Raw genomic sequence first — 21,207 nt, forward strand, 5'->3', positions numbered from 1 at the left:
ATGAATGGTTAGTAGATATGTAGTGATAGTGGGAGCTTAGTGCGCCTTGGCTGTTGGGGTGGGGGAGGATGGGTGCACATGTAGGGAAGACTGGCTCGGGTTCCTTGTTCTTATCCTTGTTTTCAAATCCATCCATGGCCTCATCCCCTCCCTATATCTGTAATCTCTTCCAGCCCCACAACCCTCAGATCTTTGTGCTCCTCTAATTCTGGCCTCTTGAGCATCCCCGATTTTAATCACTTCAGCTGCCAATGCCCCGAGCTCTGGAATTCCCTCCTTAAGCCTCGCCACCTCTCTACCTCTCTCTCCTCCTTTTAAGACGCCCCTTAAAACCTACCTCTTTGACCAAGCTTTTGGCCATCTGCCCTAATATCTCCTTATGTGGCTCGGTGTCAAATGTTTGATAACGCTCCTGTGAAGCACCTTGGGATGTTATACTATGTTAAAGGCACCATATAAATACAAGTTGTTCCTGATTTGAAGTGCATGTTTATGAATGTTGGGTGGGTTTGAGGGACTGTTTGCTACCCCCCCCCCACTTGTTTAATCGTCTGCCAGCACTTGATGGTTAGGCTAGCATTTCACACAGAGACGAGCAAGACAACAAATGGTCTTGCAGGAGCCACTGTTTAGGAGAGGTAGAAATTGAGGAATATGGGAAGCTGAACAATCCACATTTATTATTTGCACATGTTTGCCGAGACTCCTGTAACAGGTTAATATGTAAACTTTTCAATGTACATAATTTTTAAAAATGGTGTAAAAGGTCATAGCCACATAGTTTTCACAATAAGATGGTTACTGGCTATTGTATATAATTTTTTAATTCAGGAAATTAATCTCTTTTTATTCATTCATTGGATGTGGGCATCATTGGCAAAGCCAGCATTTATTGCCTATCCCTAATTGACCTTGAGAAGGTGGTGGTGAGCTGCCGTATTGAATATAAACTGAGTGACTTGCTAGGCCATTTCAGAGAGCAGTTAAGAGTCAACCACACTGCTGTGGGTCTGGAGTCACGTATAGGCCAGACCGGGTAAGGACGGCAGATTTCCTTCCCTAAAGGACATTAGTGAACCAGATGGGTTTTTTCAACAATCCAGTAGTTTCATGGTCACCATTACTGAAACTAGCTTTTTATTCCAGATTTATTTAATTAATTGAATTAAAATTTCCCAGCTGCCGTTGTGGAATTTGAACTCACTTCACCTGATCATTAGTCCAGGCCTCTGGATTACTCATCCAGTAACATAACCAATATGTTCCGCACCCTTTTGTATCAGTGGTTTTAAAATTGGGTAAGTGAAGGTAAAGAAAACTACTATCTAATCTGGAAATCTGCCAAAAGTGTTCTGCAGTGACTTAACAAATCAGTTAACATAGCGGAAGTTTCAGTTAGATGTCAGTGCCTCTCTTCAGGTGATCTACTTGTTTGCTGTACAGTGTGTTGTGAAATATGTGCTGCTTAAACCAATTGTGATATCTAGTCAGTCTGACACCTATATTTTCAAGCCAGAGTATAACAAGTGGAAAAGCTGGAGCCAACTGTAGAAGAAGAAAGGTGCCATTTGTACAAAATACTTTTGTGCTGGGTAAGATCAAGGGGTAGGGAAGAAATTTCTTCACTCCCTTAATCTGTTTTCATACACAAGAACACAATAAATAGGAGCAGGAGTAGGCCATTTGACCCCTCGAGCCTGCCCTGCCATTTAATACAATCATGGCCGATCTGATCATAGACTCAGTTCCACTTCCCTGACTGCTCCCCATAACCCTTTATTCCCTTATCGCTCAATGTCGATCGCTGCCTTAAATATATTCAAAGACCTAGCCTCCACAGCTCTCTGGGGCAGTGAATTCCACAGATTTACAACCCTCTGAGAGAAGAAACTCCTCCTTATAGTTTTTAAATGGGCAGCCCCTTATTCTGAGACTATGTCCCCTAGTTTCAGTTTCCCCTATGAGTGGAAATATACTCTCTGCATCCATCTTGTCCAGCCCCCTCATTATCTTATGTTTCGATAAGATCACCTCTCATTCTTCTGAACTCCAATGAGTATAGATTCAACCTTTCTTCATAAGTCAACCTCCTCATCTCCAAAATCAACCTAGTGAACCTCCAATGCAAGTATAACCTTAAATACGAGGACCAAAACTGCACAGAGTACTCCAGGTGTGGCCTTACCAATACCCTGTGCAGTTGTAGCAGGACTTCTCTGCTTTTATACTCTCTCCTCCTCGCACTAAAGGCCAACATTCCATTTGCCTTCCTGATTACTTGCTGTACCTGCATACTAACCTTTTGTGCTTCATGCACAAGAACCCCAGGTCCCTCTGTACTAAAGCACTTTGCAATTTTTCTCCATTTAAATTATAATTAAAAAAAAAAAAAAATTTCTGCCAAAGTGGATAATTTCGCATTTTCCTACATTATACTCCATCTGCCAAATTTTTGCCCACTCACTTAGCCTGTCTATATCCCTTTGCAGATTTTTTGTGTCTTCACAATTTGCTTTCCCAGCCATCTTTGTGTCATCAGCAAACCTGGTTACATTACACTCGGTCCCTTCATCCAAATCATTAATATAGATTGTAAATAGTTGAGGCCCTAGCACTGATCCCTGTGGCACCCCACTAGTTATTGTTTGCCAACTCTCTGTTTTCTGTTAGTTAGCCAATCCTCAATCCATGCTAATATATTGCCCCCAACCCTGTGAACTTTTATCTTGTGCAATAAGCTTTTATGTGGCACCTTGTCAAATGCCTTCTGGAAGTCCAAATACGCCACATCCACTGGTTCCCCTTTATCCACCCTGTTCGTTACATCCTCAAAAAATTCCAGCAAATTTGTCAAACATGACTTCCCATTCATAAATCCATGCTTACTCTGCCTGACCGAATTTTGCTTATTCAAATGACCTGCTACTGCTTCTTTAATACTGGACGGCAACATTTTCCCAACCACAGATGTTAGGCTAACTGGTCTATAGCTTTTTGTCTGCCTCCTTTTTTAAATAGGTGCGTTACATTTGCAGTTTTCCAATCTGCTGGGACCTCCCCAGAATCCAGGGAATTTTGGTAAATTACAACCAATGCATCCACAATCCCTGCCGCTACTTCTCTTAAGACCCTAGGATGCAAGCCATCAGGTCCAGGGGATTTAATCTGACTTTAATCCCATTATCTTACTGAGTACGATCTCCTTAGTGATCTTAAAGACGTCATCAGAGCATGCACCACAACGGAGACCCCCCTCCCCCCCCCCCCCCGGGAGGGAAATTCATCTGCAAAAGTCTCCCGGCCGCCGCTCTGTGCCCCCGACAGCTTTTTGTGTCGGTGCACTCCTTGTTGGTTGGGGGCGTGGCTGCATTTAAAGGGGAGGTGGCGCAGCTGGCGACGCCAATTTATTTTTTTTGTCGGCTGACTGCTAGGTCGGGCCGGCAATTATGCCCCCAGGGTTGGCCGGGCGATCAGTAGGCAACCTGGCCCCGCCTCTTGGGTGCCAGGCTGCTGGCCCGGCCGAAATCCTCCCTGGCGGTCCAGTGGACCTAACTTAAAAAGATGCAGAGCTCACAGCAGCTCTCCCCTTTAACTGAAGGGGAGAGACGTGTTGACGCGCCAGTGTGATGATGTCATCGGCATGACACTGATGACTGACAGCGCTGGAGGCTCCAACCCGCCCTCACTTCCACCCCACGAGTGACGCCCACTCTGCTCTGCTCCCACTTCCGCCCTGCTTGGGGGAAAAAAAGTTCGATGAGCTGAATTCCTCTAGTCTCCTTTGTTTAAGTTTAGGACACTGGTTAGAGATCCAACTTTCTCACCCTCCAACTGAATTTGAAATTCAACCATGTTATGGTCACTCATTCCTATTTACTGTTATATGTTCTTTTTAAAGTCCAAATGTTTTAATAAACACATGGCTCGCACTCCAGAACCTATAAAATAGTGCAAGGAGAAAGATCCACCTGCTTCTCCTATATCAGAAGCAGAAACTCAAAACAATATCTTGATGAAAGCAACAGAATCTGGTCGTGTTCCCAAAAAGAAACAACATTGTAAACACCGTGCAAGTTTATTGAACAAATTTAAATCCAATAGGTCAATTAAACTGGTAATAGCTTGAATAAGATGTGTAATTACTACTACCTTGGATAGTGATTAGGCAAATTGACAAGACTCTTGCGTTGTATGAGTTGACCTTTATTACTGGTCTTGAAAGGAGAAGTGAATAATCTGCAGAGTAAAGGAAAGGATGACAAGGAAATTAAGAGTGCTGAATCCTTCCAGCTTTAAAAATGTTATTTTTTTTTTGTCTGTCTGGGGATAGGGGGGCAGGAATCTGATTTTTCTGGAACTTTTTAAGCATTGAATATGAAGAAGAAAAAAAGCATCCAATAATTTATGTAATTCAACTGCCCTTGTAAGGATGCTTCATGTTACAATAGGATATTGTCTAACTGTCTGTCCCATAGCTCCCCGATTTTCCAAATCTCTGCATTATCCATGACTATGCACCAAACTGCTGGGATAAGTTTATCTCAATGGTTTCTGAGGAACATTTTTCAAGTCTTATTGTTTTGCATTCTTCAGTCTAGGTGATTGCTATTTTGTCATACAATTTTATCAAAAATAAAAATGTAAATGCACTGGCTGGTATTATGGATCAAGCCATTGAGTTGAAATCCAGCCCATACTAGTGTGTGTTTTCCTTTTTGGTAGGTGGCAATATATTTTGGAAGTTAAGGTGGGTCCACTGGAATGTGTCAATATTTGCAAGGGTCCTCCACAGAGAGGTTTGAAATCTATTGAGCATAAATCCACATCTCAAAACTGCTACTCTGTGTCTCGCGCGCGCTCTCCCGCTCTCGCCCTCCCTCGTTCGAGCGCGCTCATTCTCTCGCTCTCTTTTAATCAAGGAAACATGACATTGGAAGTGCAACTGGTCAGTTCATCTGTTCTTGTAATGCGCTGCTACAAGTGGTTATTGAAAAAGATAGCCTCCAACAAAATGTGTGCAAGGTGAGGAGTATTTTTAGCTTCTGCTATGTCAGCACTTAAATCTCTGAATCACCTGAGTCCCTTTCCAATTGATTGCTCTGGTTAGGATGTTCTTTTAAGTTCCTATTACCTGCTTTTCTTTCCATTTTAAACCAAGTACTAAGTTCCCAACTACTCTGTCTGGTCGCACTCGGCCATAGAGACCAGAAAGTTCGAGATATATTAGCTGATCGTAGCCAGGCTAGTAATGGTGTGGGGGGGGCGAAATCTGCAATTGGACTAGGAAGAAAAAAATCAGTTGGGATTCTGCTCCAGATCACTTTCTAGTGTTTCGACCCCTCCTTTTTGCTGGAAGATCATGCATGGACATGAGTGAGGATAAAATTGGACTCACCAGTGATACACATATGGTCAATAGCCTACTAATATTCACCTTGTTTAGGCTCGCACATAACCAAGGCCATTTGTAATGTACCAGAAGCTGGCACTGCCTGTAGAACTATTCAAGTGCTGGGGAGAATTACCAAAACTACTTTAAACCCAATGCGTATCTTGAATAATATAGAAATACTTGCATTTATATAGTCCTTCACAACCACCAATAAGAACATAAGAAATAGGAGCAGGAGTAGGCCATACGGCCTCTCGCGCCTGCTCCACCATTTAATATGATCATGGCTGATCCAGTCATGGACTCTGGTCCACTTCCCTGCTCGCTCCCCATAACCCCTTAATCCCTTGTCGGTTAAGAAACTGTCTATCTCTGTCTTAAATGTATTCAATGACCCAGCTTCCACAGCTTCCTGAGGCAGTGAATTCCACAGATTTACAACCCTCAGATGAAATTCCTCCTCATCAGTTTTAAATGGGCAGCCCCTTATTTTAAGATTATGCCCCCAGTTCTAGTCTCCCCTATCAGTGGAAATATTCTCTCTGCACCCACCTTGTCAAGCCCCCTCATAATCTTATACGTTTCGATAAGATCACCTCTCATTCTTCTGAATTCCAATGAGTAGAGGCCCAACCTACTCGGCCGTTCTTCATAAATCAAACCCCTCATCTCTGGAATAAGCCTTCTCTGAATTGCCTCCAAAGCAAGTATATCCTTCCTTAAATATGGAAACCAAAATTTCACGCAGAATTCTAGGTGTGGCCTCACCAATACCCTGTATAACTGTAGCAAGACAGCCTTGCCTTTATACTCCATCCCCTTTGCAATAAAGGCCAAAATTCCATTGGCCTTACTGATCACTTCCTGTGCCTGCATACTGACCTTTTGTGTTTCATGCACCAGGACCCCTAGGTCCTGCTGTACTGCAGCACTTTGCAATTTTTCTCCATTTAAATGATAACTTGCTCTTCGATTTTTTTTTCTGCCAAAGTGCATAACCTCACACTTTCCAACATTATACTCCATCTGCCAAATATTTGCCCACTCACTTAACCTGTCTATGTCCTTTTGCAGGTTTTTTCTGTCCTCCTCATACATTGTTTTTCCTCCCATCTTTGTATCATCAGCAAACTTGGCTACATTACACTCGGTCCCTTCTTCCAAGTCATTAATATAGATTGTAAATAGTTGGGGTCCCAGCACTGATCCCTGCGGCACCCCACGAGTGACTGCCACCCCCAGAATGAACCATTTATCCCGACTTTGTTTTCTGTTAGTTAGCCAATCCTCTATCCACGCTAATATATTATCCCCAACCCCGTGAACTTTTATCTTGTGCAATTACCTTTTTATGTGACACCTTGTCAAATGCCTTCTGGAAGTCCAAATACACTACATCCACTGGTTCCCCTTTATCCACCCAGTTTGTTACATCCTCAAAGAATTCCAACAAATTTGTCAAACATGACTTCCCCTTCATAAATCCATGCTGACTCTGTCTGACTGAATTATGCTTTTCCAAATGTCCTGCTACTGTTTCTTTAATAATGGACTCCAACATTTTCCAACCACAGATGTTAGGCTAACTGGTCTATATTTCCTGCTTTTTGTCTGCCTCCTTTTTTAAATAGGTGCGTTACATTTGCAGTTTTCCAATCTGCTGGGATCTCCCCAGAATCCAGGGAATTTTGGTAAATTACAACCAATGCATCCACTATCCTTGCCGCTACTTCTCTTAAGACCCTAGGATGCAAGCCATCAAGTCCAGGGGAATTATCTGCCTTTAATCCCATTATCTTACTGAGTACCACCTCCTTAGTGATTCTGGTAAGTTCCTCCCCCCCCCCACTATCCACTATTGGGATATTTTTAGTGTCCTCTTCCGTAAAGACTGAAACTAAATATTTGTTCAGAGTTTCTGCCATCTCCATGTTCCCCGTCACTAATTCCCCGGTCTCGTCCTCTAAGGGACCAACATTTACCTTAGCCAGTCTTTTCCTTTTTTATATACCTGTAGAAACTCTTGTTATCTGTTTTTATATTTTGTGCTAGTTTACTTTCATAGCCTATCTTACCTTTCTTAATCATTTTTTTGGTCATTCTTTGCTGGCTTTTAAAAGCTTCCCGGTCTTCTGTCCTCCCAGTAGTTTTGGCCACTTTGTATGCCCTTGTTTATTAATTGGATACCATCCTTTATTTCTTTTAGTTAGCCATGGATGGCTATCTTTTCTTTTACACCCTTTCCTCCTCACTGGAATATATTTTTTTGAGAGTTATGAAACATCTCCTTAAATGTACGACACTGTTCATCAACCGTCCTACACTTTCATCTATTTTCCCAGTCCACTTTAGCTAACTCTGCCCTCATACCTTTTATAGTCTCCTTTATTTAAGCTTAGTACGCTGGTTTGAGATTCAACTTTCTCACCCTCCATCTGAATTTGAAATTCAATCATGCTATGATCATTCATTCCAAGGGGATCCTTTACTAGAAGATTGTTTATTAATCCTGTCTCATTGCATAGGACCAGATCTAAGATAACCTGCCCCGTGGTTGGTTCCATTACATTGCTCAAGGAACCCGTCCCTTCTGCACTCTTATGAATTCTTCCTCAAGGCTACCCTGGCTAATTTGATTTGTCCAATCAATATGGAGGTTAAAATCACCCATGATTATCACCCAAAGCACTTATAGCCAATCAAGTACTTTTGAAGTGTAGTCACTGAGGTTATGTAGGAAACATGGCAGCCAATTTGCACTCAGCAATGTAATAATGACCAGATGATCTGCTTTAGTGATGTTGATTGAGGGATAAATATTGGCCAAGACACCGGGGATAACTCCCCTGCTCTTCGAGATAGTGCCATGGGATCTTTTACGTCCACCCGCCGATGGCTCCTTGGTTTAACGTCTCATCCGAAAGACAGCACCTCCAACAGTGCAGCACTCCCTCAGTATTACACTGGAGTGTCAGCCTTGACTTTGGGCTCAAGTCTCTGGAATGGGACTTGAACCCACAACCTTCTGACTCAGAGGCACGAATGCTATCAACTGAGCCACAGCTAACACCTAAATGTGATCTTAACCCAAGTGTATCCACATTTCAGACTTTATGCAGTGTGCATATTTTACAGGTAGTATTGTCTCCTTTGTATTTGTTGAAAACCTTTCTGCCAAGTTGACTAAAGTGGTGACTTTCATCTAATCTTAAATGAAAGCTTCCTCACATATGCAGCTCAGCCCTAAGTCAAAGGGATGTAAAGCATTAGCCATTCCATCTGACTGCTCTACGATTCTGCTATAACCTGAACTTTGCAGGTGTCTTAATTGTTTCGGTATCTGGGTTCAATTTGAAGAATAACAGACGGGAACTAATTGGAGAAGTGTTTTTATAAAAGAGAACATCCTTTTTTTTTGTCTTGGGTTTGCTGAAGTAATGTTCGTGCTAAATTTTTGTTGACAGAATATTGTACTTCATTGCTAATGGGGAAAAATGTTTAGTAATGCTTCAGTTAAGTTCATACTAACTCAATTTGATATTAACAGTTGCTGGATTATAACTAGTGCACTTGGCAATGGATCAGTGACTGCGAGATCCCAGCTAGTCTGATGATCAGGCTCCAAATACTGGATCCTAACAACCAAAAGTTTGCTTTCAGTCCTCTATTCCACCAGTGGGAAGTTTCTTGTGTAAGATTTTTATAATTGTTGTCAGTGAAGAGCTGTTTTTATAAGGTGTTGTGAGCACACTTTTAGTTTATGTTGGTGGTTTCTGACAGATGATAGCACTGTTAGTGCTTTTGCGGCCTGCATTTCAAGCCCTATGTAATACTGGGAGAGAAATACTTGCATTTATATAGTACAGGTACAAAGAAAGAATACTGTGGATGCTGGAAATCTTGAAATATGAACAGAAAATGGAAATACTCAGCAAGTCAGGCATTATCTATGGAGAGAAACGATTAATATTTTGGGTCAGTGACCTTTTGTCAGAACTAGAAAACATTAGATATAACCGGTTTTAAGCAAATGATGAGGGAGGGGGAGGAGGAGGAGGAGGATGATGATGATCTGTGATTAAATGACACGAACATGATGTTAACTCTGCTACCCTCAAATGCCGCCTGACCTGCTGAGTATTTAGAAACATAGGTGCAGGAGTAGGCCATTTGGCCTTTCGAGCCTGCACCACCATTCAATAAGCTCATGGCTGATCATTTGGTCCCTTAGAAGATGAGAAGGGGGATTTAATAATGGGAAATGTGGAAATGGCTGAGACCTTAAACAATTATTTTGCTTCGGTCTTCACAGTGGAAGACACAAAAACCATGCCAAAAATTGTTGGTCACGGGAATGTGGGAAGGGAGGACCTTGAGACAATCACTATCACTAGGGAGATAGTGCTGAACAGGCTAATGGGACTCAAGGTAGACAAGACCCCTGGTCCTGATGAAATGCATCCCAGGGTATTAAAAGAGATGGCGGAAGTTATAGCAGATGCATTCGTTATAATCTACCAAAATTCTCTGGACTCTAGGGAGGTACCAGCGGATTGGAAAGCAGCTAATGTAACGCCTCTGTTTAAAAAAGGGGGCAGACAAAAGGCAGGTAACTATCGGCCGGTTAGTTTAACATCTGTAGTGGGGAAAATGCTTGAAGCTATCATTAAGGAAGAAATAGCGGGACATCTAGATAGGAACAGTGCAATCAAGCAGACGCAACATGGATTCATGAAGGGGAAATCATGTTTAACTAATTTACTGGAATTCTTTGAGGATATAACTAACATGGTGGATAGAGGTATGCCGATGGATGTGGTGTATTTAGATTTCCAAAAGGCATTCGATAAGGTGCCACACAAAAGGTTACTGCAGAAGATAAAGATACGCGGAGTCAGAGGAAATCTATTAGCATGGATAGAGAATTGGCTGGCTAACAGAAAGTAGAGAGTCGGGATAAATGGGTCCTTTTTCGGGTTGGAAATCGGTGGTTAGTGGTGTGCCACAGGGATCGGTGCTGGGACCACAACTGTTTACAATATACATAGATGACCTGGAAGAGGGGACAGAGTGTAGTGTAACAAAATTTGCAGATGACACAAAGATTAATGGGAAAGCGGGTTGTGTAGAGGACACAGAGAGGCTGCAAAGAGATTTAGATAGGTTAAGCGAATGGGCTAAGGTTTGGCAGATGGAATACAATGTTGGAAAATGTGAGGTCATCCACCTTGGGGGAAAAAAAAAACAGTAAAAGGGAATATTATTTGAATGGGGAGAAATTACAACATGCTGTGGTGCAGAGGGACCTGGGGGTCCTTGTGCATGAAACTCTTTTTGGAGTTTATCTGCAAAACATAAAACATTAAACCGTGCCACCCGACCTGTGTGACACACCAGACATTTACAAGGCCCTTTTTTTCCTTTTTTTTTTGTTTGTTTTTTTTTTTGGTTTTTTTTTTGGTTTTTTTGGGTTTTTTTGGGCACTAAAATCACAATTTTTCCACAGTGCCCCCTATAAAAGGGAAGGGGACACTAAAAACACCGGCAATTAAAACAAATTAAACTTTAAAACGTAAAATCAAATTAAAATTTGGTTGCCGGGCTTGATGATGCACTCCAGTCCCTCCGGTGCCCACCTCTCGCGGAAGGCCGCGAGCGTACCGGTGGACACCGCGTGCTCCATCTCCAAGGACACCCTGGACCGGATGCAAGAGCGGAAGAGAGGCAGGCAGTCAGGTTGAACGACCCCCTCGACCGCCCGCTGCCTGGACCGGCTGATGGCACCCTTGGCCGTGCCCAGGAGCAGTCCTACGAGGAGGCCTTCGGACCTACAAGTTAGTTTGCAGGTGCAGCACGTAATCAGGAAGGCGAATGGAATGTTGGCCTTCATTGCGAGAGGGATGGAGTGCAAAAGCAGGGAGGTCCTGCTGCAACTGTGCAGGGTATGGTGAGGCCGCAACTGGAGTACTGCGCGCAGTTTTGGTCACCTTACTTAAGGAAGGATATACTAGCCTTGGAGGGGGTACAGAGACAATTCACTCGGCTGATTCCGGAGATGAGGGGGCTACCTTATGATGATAGATTGAATAGACTGGGTCTTTACACGGAAGGATGAGGGGTGATCTTATAGAAACATTTAAAATAATGAAAGGGATAGACAAGGTAGAGGCAGAGAGGTTGTTTCCATTGGTCGGGGAGACTAGAACTAGGGGGCACAGCCTCAAAATACTGGGGAGTCAATTTAAAACTTAAAATTGAGAAGGAATTTCTTCTGCCAGAAGGTTGTGAATCTGTGGAATTCTCTGTCCAAGGAAGCATTTGAGGCTAGCTCATTGAATGTATTCAAATCACAGATAGATAGATTTTTAACCTATAAGGGAATTAAGGGTTATGGGGAGCGGGCGAGTAAGTGGAGCTGAGTCCACGGCCAGATCAGCCATGATCTTTTTGAATGGCGGAGCAGGCTCGAGGGGCTAGATGGCCTACTCCTGTTCTTAATTCTTATGTTCTTATTCACCTCAGTACTCCTTTTCTGCTTTCTCTCCATACCCCTTGATGCCTTTAGCCGTAAGGGCCATATCCAACTCCCTCTTGAATATATTGAACGAACTGGCATCAACAACTCTCTGCGGAAGAGAATTCCACAAGTTAACAACTCTCACCTCGGTCCTAAATGGCTTACCCCTTATCCTTAGACTGTGACCCCTGGTTCTGGACTCCCCCAACATCGGGAACATTCTTCCTGCATCTAACCTGTCCAGTCCCGTCAGAATTTTATATGTTTCTATGAAATCCCCTCTCCAGTGAATACAGGCCCAGTCGATCCAGTCTCTCCTCATGTATCAGTCCTGTAATCCTGGGCATCAGTCTGGTGAACCTTCGCTGCACTCCCTCAATAGCAAGAACATCCTTCCTCAGATTAGGAGACCAAAACTGAGCACAATATTCCATGTGATGCCTCACCAAGGCCCTGTACAGCTGCAGCAAGACCTCCCTGCTCCTATACTTAAATCCCCTAGCTATGAAGGCCAACATGCCAGTTGTCTTCTTCACCGCCCGCAGCATCTGCAGGCCACCCTTCAATGACTGATGTACCATGACACCCAGGTCTCGTTGCGCCTCCCCTTTTCCTAATCTGCCACCATTCAGATAATATTCTGCCTTCATGTTTTTGCCACCAAAGTGGATAACCTCACATTTATCCACATTATACTGCATCTGCCATGCATTTGCCCACTCACCTAACCTGCCCAAGTCACCCTGCAGCCTCTTAGCATCCTCCTCACAGCTCACACCGCCACCCAATTTAGTGTCATCTGCAGACTTGGAAGATAGTACACTCAATTCCTTCATCTAAATCATTGATGTATATTGTAAATAGCTGGGGTCCCAGCACTGAGCCCTGTGGCACCCCACTAGTCATTGCCTGTCATTCTGAAAAGGACCTGTTTGTCCCGACTCTCTGCTTCCTGTCTGCCAACCAGTTCTCTGTCCACGTCAATGCATTATCCCCAATACCATGTGCTTTAATTTTGCACACCAATCTCTTGTGTGGGACCTTGTCAAAAGCCTTTTGAAAGTCCAAATACACCACATCCACTGGTTCTCCCTTGTCCACTCTACTAGTTACATCCTCAAAAAATTCTGGAAGATTTGTCAAGCATGATTTCCCTTTCATAAATCCATGCTGACTTGGACCGATCTTGTCACTGCTTTCCAAATGCGCTGCTATTTCATCTTTAATAATTGATTCCAACATTTTCCCCACTACTGATGTCAGGCTAACCGGTCTATAATTACCTGTTTTCTCTCTCCCTCCTTTTTTAATCAGTGGTGTTATATTAGCTACCCTCCAGTCCATAGGAACTGATCCAGAGTCGATAGACTGTTGGAAAATGATCACCACTATTTCTAGGGCCACTTCCTTGAGTACTCTGGGATGCAGACTATCAGGCCCTGGGGATTTATCGGCCTTCAATCCCATCAATTTCCCTAACACAATTTCCTGACGAATAAGGATTTCCTTCAGTTCCTCCTTCTTGCTAGACCTTCGGTCCCCTAGTATTTCCGGAACGCTATTTGTGTCTTCCTTCGTGAAGACAGAACGAAAGTATTTGTTCAATTGGTCTGCCATTTCTTTGTTCCCCATTTATAATTCACCTGATTCTGACTGCAAGGGACCTACGTTTGTCTTCACTAATTTTTTTCTCTTCACATATTTATAAAAGCTTTTGCAGTCAGTTTTTATGTTCCCAGCAAGCTTCCTCTCATACTCTCTTTTCCCCCTCCTAATTAAACCCTTTGTCGTCCTCCTGCTGAATTCTAAATTTCTCCCAGTCCTGAGGTTTGCTACTTTTTCTGGCCAATTTATATGCCTCTTCCTTGGATTTAACACTCTCTCCCTAATTTCCCTTGTTAGCCACAGTTGAGCCACCTTCCCTGTTTTATTTTTATTCCAGGCAGGGATGTACAATTGTTGAAGTTCACCCATGTGATCTTTAAATGTTTGCCATTGCCTATCCACCGTCAACCCTTTAAGTATCACTCGCCAGTCTATTCTAGCCAATTCACATCTCATACCATCGAAGTCACCTTTCCTTAAGTTCAGGACCCTAGTCTCTGAATTAATTATGTCACTCTCCATCTTAATAAAGAATTCTACCATATTATGGTCACTCTTCCCCAAGGGGCCTCGCACAACAAGATTGCTAATTAGTCCTTTCTCGTTGCACATCACCCAGTCTAGGATGGCCAGCTCTCTAGTTGATTCATCGACATTTGGTCTAGAAAACCACTCCAGGAAATCCTCCTCCACCGTACTGCCACTAGTTTGGTTAACCCAATCTATATGTAGATTAAAGTCGCCCATGATAACTGCTGTACCTTTATTGCACGCATCCCTAATTTCCTGTTTGATGCCATCCCCAACCTCACTACTACTGTTTGGTCGTCTGTACACAACTCCCACTAGTGTTTTCTGCCCTTTGGTATTCAGCAGCGCTACCCATACAGATTCCACATCATCCAAGCTAATGTCCTTCCTTACTATTGCGTTAATTTCTTCTTTAACCAACGCTACCCCACCTCCTTTTCCTTTCTGTCTATCCTTCCTGAATGTTGAATACTCCTGGATGTTGAGTTCCCAGCCTTGGTCACCCTGGAGCCATGTCTCCATAATCACAATTATGTCATATTCGTTAATAGCTGCCTGCGCAGTTAATTCATCCACTTTATTACGAATAATACTTGCATTGAGGCACAAAGCCTTCAGGCTTGTCTTTTTAACACACTTTGTCCCTTTAGACTTTTGCTGTAATGTGGTCCCTTTTGGATTTTTGTCTTGGGTTTCTCTGCCCTCCACTTTTACTTTTCTTCTTTCTATCTTTTGCTTCTGCCCCCATTTTACTTCCCTCTGTCTCCCTGCATAGGTTCCCATCCCCCTGCCATATTAGTTTAACTCCTCCCCAACAGCATTAGCAAACACTCCCCCTAAGACATTGGTTCCGGTCCTGCCCAGGTGCAGACCGTCCGGTTTGTACTGGTCCCACCTCCCCCAGAACCGGTTCCAATGTCCCAGGAATTTGAATCCCTCCCTTCTGCAGCACTCCTCAAGCCACATATTCATCTTAGCTATCCTGCAATTCCTACTCTGACTAGCATGTGGCACTGGTAGCAATCCTGTGATTACTACCTTTTGAGGTCCTGCTTTTTAATTTAACTCCTAGCTCCCTAAATTCAGCTTGTAGGACCTCATCCCATTTTTTACCTATATCGTTGGTTCCTATATGCATCACGCCAACTGGCTATTCACCCTCCCCTCCAAAATGTCCTGCAGCTGCTCCGAGACATCCTTGACCATTGCGCCAGGGAGGCAACATACCATCCTGGAGTCTCGATTGCGGCCGCAGAAACGCCGATCTATTTCCCCTTACAATAGAATCCCTTACCACGATAGCTCTCCCACTCTTCTTCCTGCCCTCCTGTGCAGCAGAGCCACTCATGGTGCCATGAACTTGGCTGCTGCTGCCTTCCTCTGATGAGTCATTTCCCCCCCCCCCCCCTCAACAGTACCCAAAATGGTGTGTATGTTTTGGAGGGGATCGCTGCACTACCTTCCTTCCACTGCTGTGCCTGATGGTCACCCATTCCTTATTTGCCTGAGTAACCTTTGCTTGCGGTGAGACCAACTCACTAAACGTGCTAGTCACGACATCCTCAGCATCGCGGATGCTCCAGAGTGAATCCATGCGCAGCTCCAGTGCCACAATGCGGTCTGTGAGGTGCTGCAGCAGGGTACACTTCCTGCACATGTAGTTGTCGGGGACACTGGAAGTGTCCCTGGCTTCCCACATAGCACAGGAGGAGCATGACACATGTCTGGGCTCTCCTGCCATGACTTAACCCTTAGATTAACTTAATTTGGCAACAATGTCAAAGGTTACCTACTGATAAGGAAATAAAAAGAAGAAAAAAAGATGAAATACTCACCAATCCACCAGCCAATCACTTACCCGCTTGGCTGTGACATCACCCTTCGATTTGTTTCTACTTCTTTGTTTGCCTTCTGCCCCTGCAGCAGCTAACCTCTCCGACGTGTCTCCGAACTCCCGCAGCTTCTCGAACTCCCGGGCCTTTTATAGGCCTCTCCGACGCCTCTCCGAACTCCCGCAGCTCCCCGAACTCCCGGGCCCTTTATAGGCCTCTCCGAACTCCCGCAGCTCCTCGAACTCCCGGGCCCTTTATAGGCCTCTCCGATGCCTCTCCAAACTCCCGCAGCTCCTCGAACTCCCGGGCCTTTTATAGGCCTCTCCGACGCCTCTCCGAACTTCTTGCTCCACTCTGCCTCTTACACACAGCCCGACTCCCCTGAACTTCCCCCGACTCGATGTCGATCTCCGAGCCCATCTGTGGACATGCTCCCAAAGCGCTGCGCTGCTGTAAGGAGGCTGCTGCTCGCTGCCTTACCCCGAGGCCATCATTTCCAGCATTTTCTGTTTTTAGTTTGCATTTCCAGCATCTGCAGTATTTTGCTTTTGTATTCGTGATTCAATGACAAAAGGGATGCTAGTGTAAAAGGGAGTAGCAATAAGACAAGTAAAGAAACAAAAGAGGGGTCTAGAGGAACTAAATGGCAACAGCAGAAAGCACCTGCTTTCCAAAAAAAGGAGCAGTGGTTATGATCTGAAATTGTTGAGCTCGATGTTAAGTCTGGAATGCTGCAAAGTGCCTACTCGAAAGATGAGGTGCTGTTCTTCGAGCTTCATTAGAACCATGTAGGAGGCCACGGTCAGAGTAGTATGAGCAGAGAATTAAAATGGTAAGCAACCGGGAGCTCAGTCACACTTACTTACTGAATAGAGATGTTTAGCAAAGTGATCACGATCACCCAATCTGCATTTGGTCTCCAATGTAGGGGAGACCGCATCGTGAACTGTGAATCACCTGTACACTAAATTGAAAGAAGTACAAGTAAATTGTTGTTTCACCAGGAAGGAGTGTTTGGGGGCCATGGAAGGTGTGATGGGAGGTGGTGAAAGGGTAGGTGTTGCATCTCCTGCGCTTGCATGCGAAGGTGCTGTGGGAAGGGGAGCGAGTGTTGGAGGAGATGGAAGACTGGACCAGGATGTTGCAGAGGGAACAGTCCTTTTGGAATGCTGAAAGTGGATGGGAACATGTGTTTGGTGGTGGCATCGTGCTGGAGATGGCGGAGAATGATCCGTTGAATGTGGAGGCTTGTGGGATGGAAGGTGAAGACGAGGGGAACTATATCGTGCTTCTGAGAGGGAGGAGAAGAAGGGGTGACCACAGAAATGTGGAAAGTAGGATAGACATGGTCGGGAGCCCTGCCAACCACGGTGGAGGGGAATCTTTGATTGAGGACAAAGATTTATGATATGAAAGGTGGCATAGTCAGAACAGACTGAGAAACTGGGAGAACGGAATAGTCTTTACAGGAAGTGGGGTGGGAGGAATAGAAGACCGAAATAGACAGTTTCTTAAACGATAAGGGGTTATGGGGAACGGGAAGGGAAGTGGAGCTAAGTCCATGATCAGATCAGCCATGATCTTATTGAATGGCGGAGCAGGTTCGAGGGGCCATATGGCCCACTCCTGTTCCTATTTCTTATATTCTTATGAAAGGTAGCTGTGGGAGTCGGTGGGCTTGTAGTAGATGTTGGTTGTCAACCTATCCTGAGAAATCGAGAAAGGGAAGAATCGGAGGCGGACCACATAAAGGCGAGGAAGGGGTGGAAATTTAAAACCAAGTTGATGACATTTTCCAATTCTGGGTGAGAGTATGAAGCGGCACCGATGCAGTGTACCGGAAGAAGTGGTGAGGGAGGAGACTTGAATAGGACTGTAATAAAGAATGTTTCTCACATCCCACGAAAAGGCAGACTTTTTTTTTAGCCAGGCCATATATAAAAAGCCATCACCGCATATTTGTAGGAAAATGTTACATTAGCAAGACAAAGCACAACTTGCATTTAAAAATCGAAGAAGGAATTACAAAAAAACATTTTTTCTTAAGTCCATCCAGATCGGCTTTCACAGCAGCATAATCACTGTCAAATTTCTTTAATGTTCACCAGCTATGGAATTATTTATATAGGGCTCAAATTTCCCCAACCCCTTTTTCTGGCGCCCTCATCTGAGGTGCGCCGCTTTTGTCTGCCTCCAAGCGCGCCGAAAATCTTCTCGATTCTGGCCGCTCCCCAGCCTCTCCTCGGTGGTGGCGTAGCGTGGCCCAGTGGATTGAGGGCAGAGCCAGGTCCCGGCGCTGAAAACAGTGCCAGGACCTCTGCACATGCGTGCTAGAGTCTGCGCATAAGCGCAGTAGCTCTTGGCAGGCCGAATCTAAGAGTGCACGCTGCAGGCTGTGTGGGCGGGCCCCGAATCACACTGTCCCTAGTCCTGGCCGTATGAACTCTCTCATCGGCGGTCCACTGCGTTCCCTAAGGTAGGACTTCTATTTTTTATTATTTACTGATTGATTTGATTGCTTATTATTTTGATCTTGGTGCTTTAGGTGCAGGGTTCCTTCTATTTTTTTTTATTAATTCATTGCTTATTACTTTTTGTGCTTGGTGCAAATATACTGCTTTGTTTAGTGCTTGGTGCTTTAAATGTATTTATGCTTCATTAATGTTGTGAAGGTATTTAGCGATTTGCAAGGTCCCCTTCCCCCGCCCCCCCCCCCCCCCCCAATCTCTGGCTGCCTGCACTGATTTCTTAAGTCACCACAGGGTTTTTCTGAACGTACAAGAATGCTCACTTTCGCTGGCCTAAGTTAGTTTGGAGTAACTTTTAGCTGGCTAAACTTGCTTAAATGGCCAAAACAGGCGTAAGTGGTTGGTAACGCCCCCTTTTGAAAAAAAAATGAAACTTAAAAAAAACCTAACTCACTGACACTGGTGCAAATTAAATGGCCAGAATTGCAACTAAAACGATACTCCAGAAAAATCAAGTTGCTCCAAAAAAACGAAATTTGGGTCCTATAGTGTCTATGGGGTGGACGTAACAGATCACATGCCACTATTTGAAGAAAGGCAGTGGCGTTCTCCCAGCATCCTGGCTTATCCCTCAACTAACACCTAAAACAGATAACCTGGTCATTTATTTCATTACTATTTCTGGGATCTTGCTGTGTTATAACAGTAACTACACAAAAAAAGTACTTCATTAGCAGTAAAGCGCTTTTGGATGGCCCTTGTTTGGTTACATTCTCACCTATCCGAGATAGCCAGAGCCTTCTCCAACAATGTCTCTTCCCAGCCCTGCTCTGAAATCCCCCTCTTAAATGCCCCTTGGCACCCTTCTCATCATCTCCATGCTGCCCTTTGGTAACATAATTCACAGACATGGGGTCAACCTCCAGTGCTGACGACACTCCGACTCAACACTCCATCTTGAATTTGCCACTGTATCTGTGCTGGTCTGTTATTCAATCTTGGAGAAGCTGCAATTTCCTTCAGTTAAACGGAGACTGAACCCGTTGTCTTCCCATCCACCACACACACACACAAACCATTACCAACAATTCATCCCCCTCCCAGCCACTGTCTTGGGTTGAATCAGACTGTTTGTAGTATCGGTGTCCTATTCAAACCTGAGCTGAGCTTCCAATCCCAAATCTCCATTGCAAAGACCACCCTCTGAGTGAAAAAGTTTCTCCTCATCTCAATCCTAAATGGCCGACCTCTTATTCTGAGACTGTGACCCCTAGTTTCTAGACGCTCCAGAGCAAATATCCTCCCTACATCTACCCTGTCAAGTCCTGTAAGAATTTTGTATGTTTCCGTGAGATCGCCTCTCATTCTTCTAAACTGTAGAGAATATAGGCCTAGTCTACTCAATCTCTCCTCATAGGACAATCCCCCCCATCCCAGAAATCAGTCTGGTGAACCTACATGCCTAACATTGCCCACCTGCCCTTGCTCAGACAATTTACCCCTGAAACCCTCAGCTTTGTCACCTCCAGTCTCGACTATCAATGTTTTCCTGGCCGGCCTTTCATCCTTCACCCTCCATAAACTTCAGCTCATCCAGAACTGTGCAGCTTGTACCCTATGCTGCACCAAGTCCCATTAAACTAGCACCCTTTCCTTACATTTTCTCCTGGTCTCCCAATGCCTCCATTTTCAAATTCTGTGATTAATTCTTGTGATGCCCTTGCACTCCCTTTCTCTCCTGCAATGCTTTCCCCACATCATAAACACTAGTGTTCCTCTGACACCCCCTTCCCTTCAATCCATCATTGCCCTGGCCGTTGTTTGTTCCTTGATTGATCACCACTAAAACATATTGGCCCCTATTTTCCCCAGCATTGGGTGCCGATTTTTCGGCGCCCAGCGATTTTTCTGATGTGGATGGGAAGATCTAAGTTTCCCCAATGTTTGAGCACTGGCGCCGACTATCAGCATCAGAATTTTTGGCGCCAAATATTCTGCCGCTGGTCTACGTTGAAAAGGTGATTACGTGCTGTTTCTGGCCATAAAGACCACTTTCCCCACCACTGTTTTTTTAAAATCACACACAGACATTGAAGACTGTTTGGATAAAACCCTACCTTCGCTTTAAGAAATCGGCATTGGCCTGCTATCCCTGGCTGAAGGTCCTCCATGCTTTTTGGAGCAAATAACTGCAGGTTATTAGTAAGCTAGCTGAAATAAAACTTACGGTTAAGCCTCTTCAATGAGTGAGAAAACAGCAGGCAAATAGTCAAAGATCCTTCCAGGCACAATAAAACAAAATGAAGAGTAGCCTCTTCTCCCAAACTGCAGGCAAAGCACCACATCAAGAGCCTGTCTTCAGAATTTAATGCAGCCAACCTGACCCGCTGCTATCCCTAGCCGATGGTCCTCCATGTGTGCTGAAATTTTTATATTTTAACAGCACATGCGCAGTGAGTTTTTTAAAGCGCATGCGTAGTCTATTTTCGGTGCACAATGTCAGCTCCACCCCCCCCCCTCTTTCCCCCCCCCCCCCCCCCCCCCCCAAAATGGACTCTGGTAGTGCAGCGCTTAAAAGTAGGTTTAAGTTCTTCTAAACTGGGGGGCGGGGTTTGGCGCTGAGGTTGGTGAGATAAAAGTGAGTGGATGCCAGAAATCTTTCTTGGGGGGGAAAATAAGGGCCATTATCTGGTTATTATCTCATTACAGTTTATGGAACCTTGCTGTGTGCAAATTAGTTGTGAAGTGCTTTGGGATGTCCTGAGGTTATGAAAGGCACTATTTAAATGTCTTTTTTTTTCCATTGCCGTCTATGCTTCAACCGTCTAGGCCCCACATTATGAAATTCTCTCCCTTATCCCT

At 44.4% G+C, this 21,207-nt stretch overlaps 1 protein-coding gene across 6 annotated transcripts in view; it reads left to right on the plus strand.

The window, feature by feature from the left end:
- The window catches only part of slc26a5 (solute carrier family 26 member 5), a 117,920-nt gene that overhangs the window by 3,645 nt on the left and 93,068 nt on the right, over positions 1-21,207 (plus strand). Inside the window, exon 1 of one of the 6 annotated variants that reach the window (XM_070897320.1) lies at positions 4,954-5,022. The exons of the other annotated variants lie outside the window; for them this stretch is intronic. The gene's annotated coding sequence lies outside the window, so the exon portion shown is untranslated. Of the gene's footprint in view, positions 1-4,953; positions 5,023-21,207 lie in introns of those variants that run through there. 6 annotated transcript variants of the gene reach the window in all.

The sequence above is a fragment of the Pristiophorus japonicus genome, chromosome 13, assembly GCF_044704955.1.
Source record: "Pristiophorus japonicus isolate sPriJap1 chromosome 13, sPriJap1.hap1, whole genome shotgun sequence".
In the NCBI taxonomy this organism is placed as follows: domain Eukaryota; kingdom Metazoa; phylum Chordata; class Chondrichthyes; family Pristiophoridae; genus Pristiophorus; species Pristiophorus japonicus.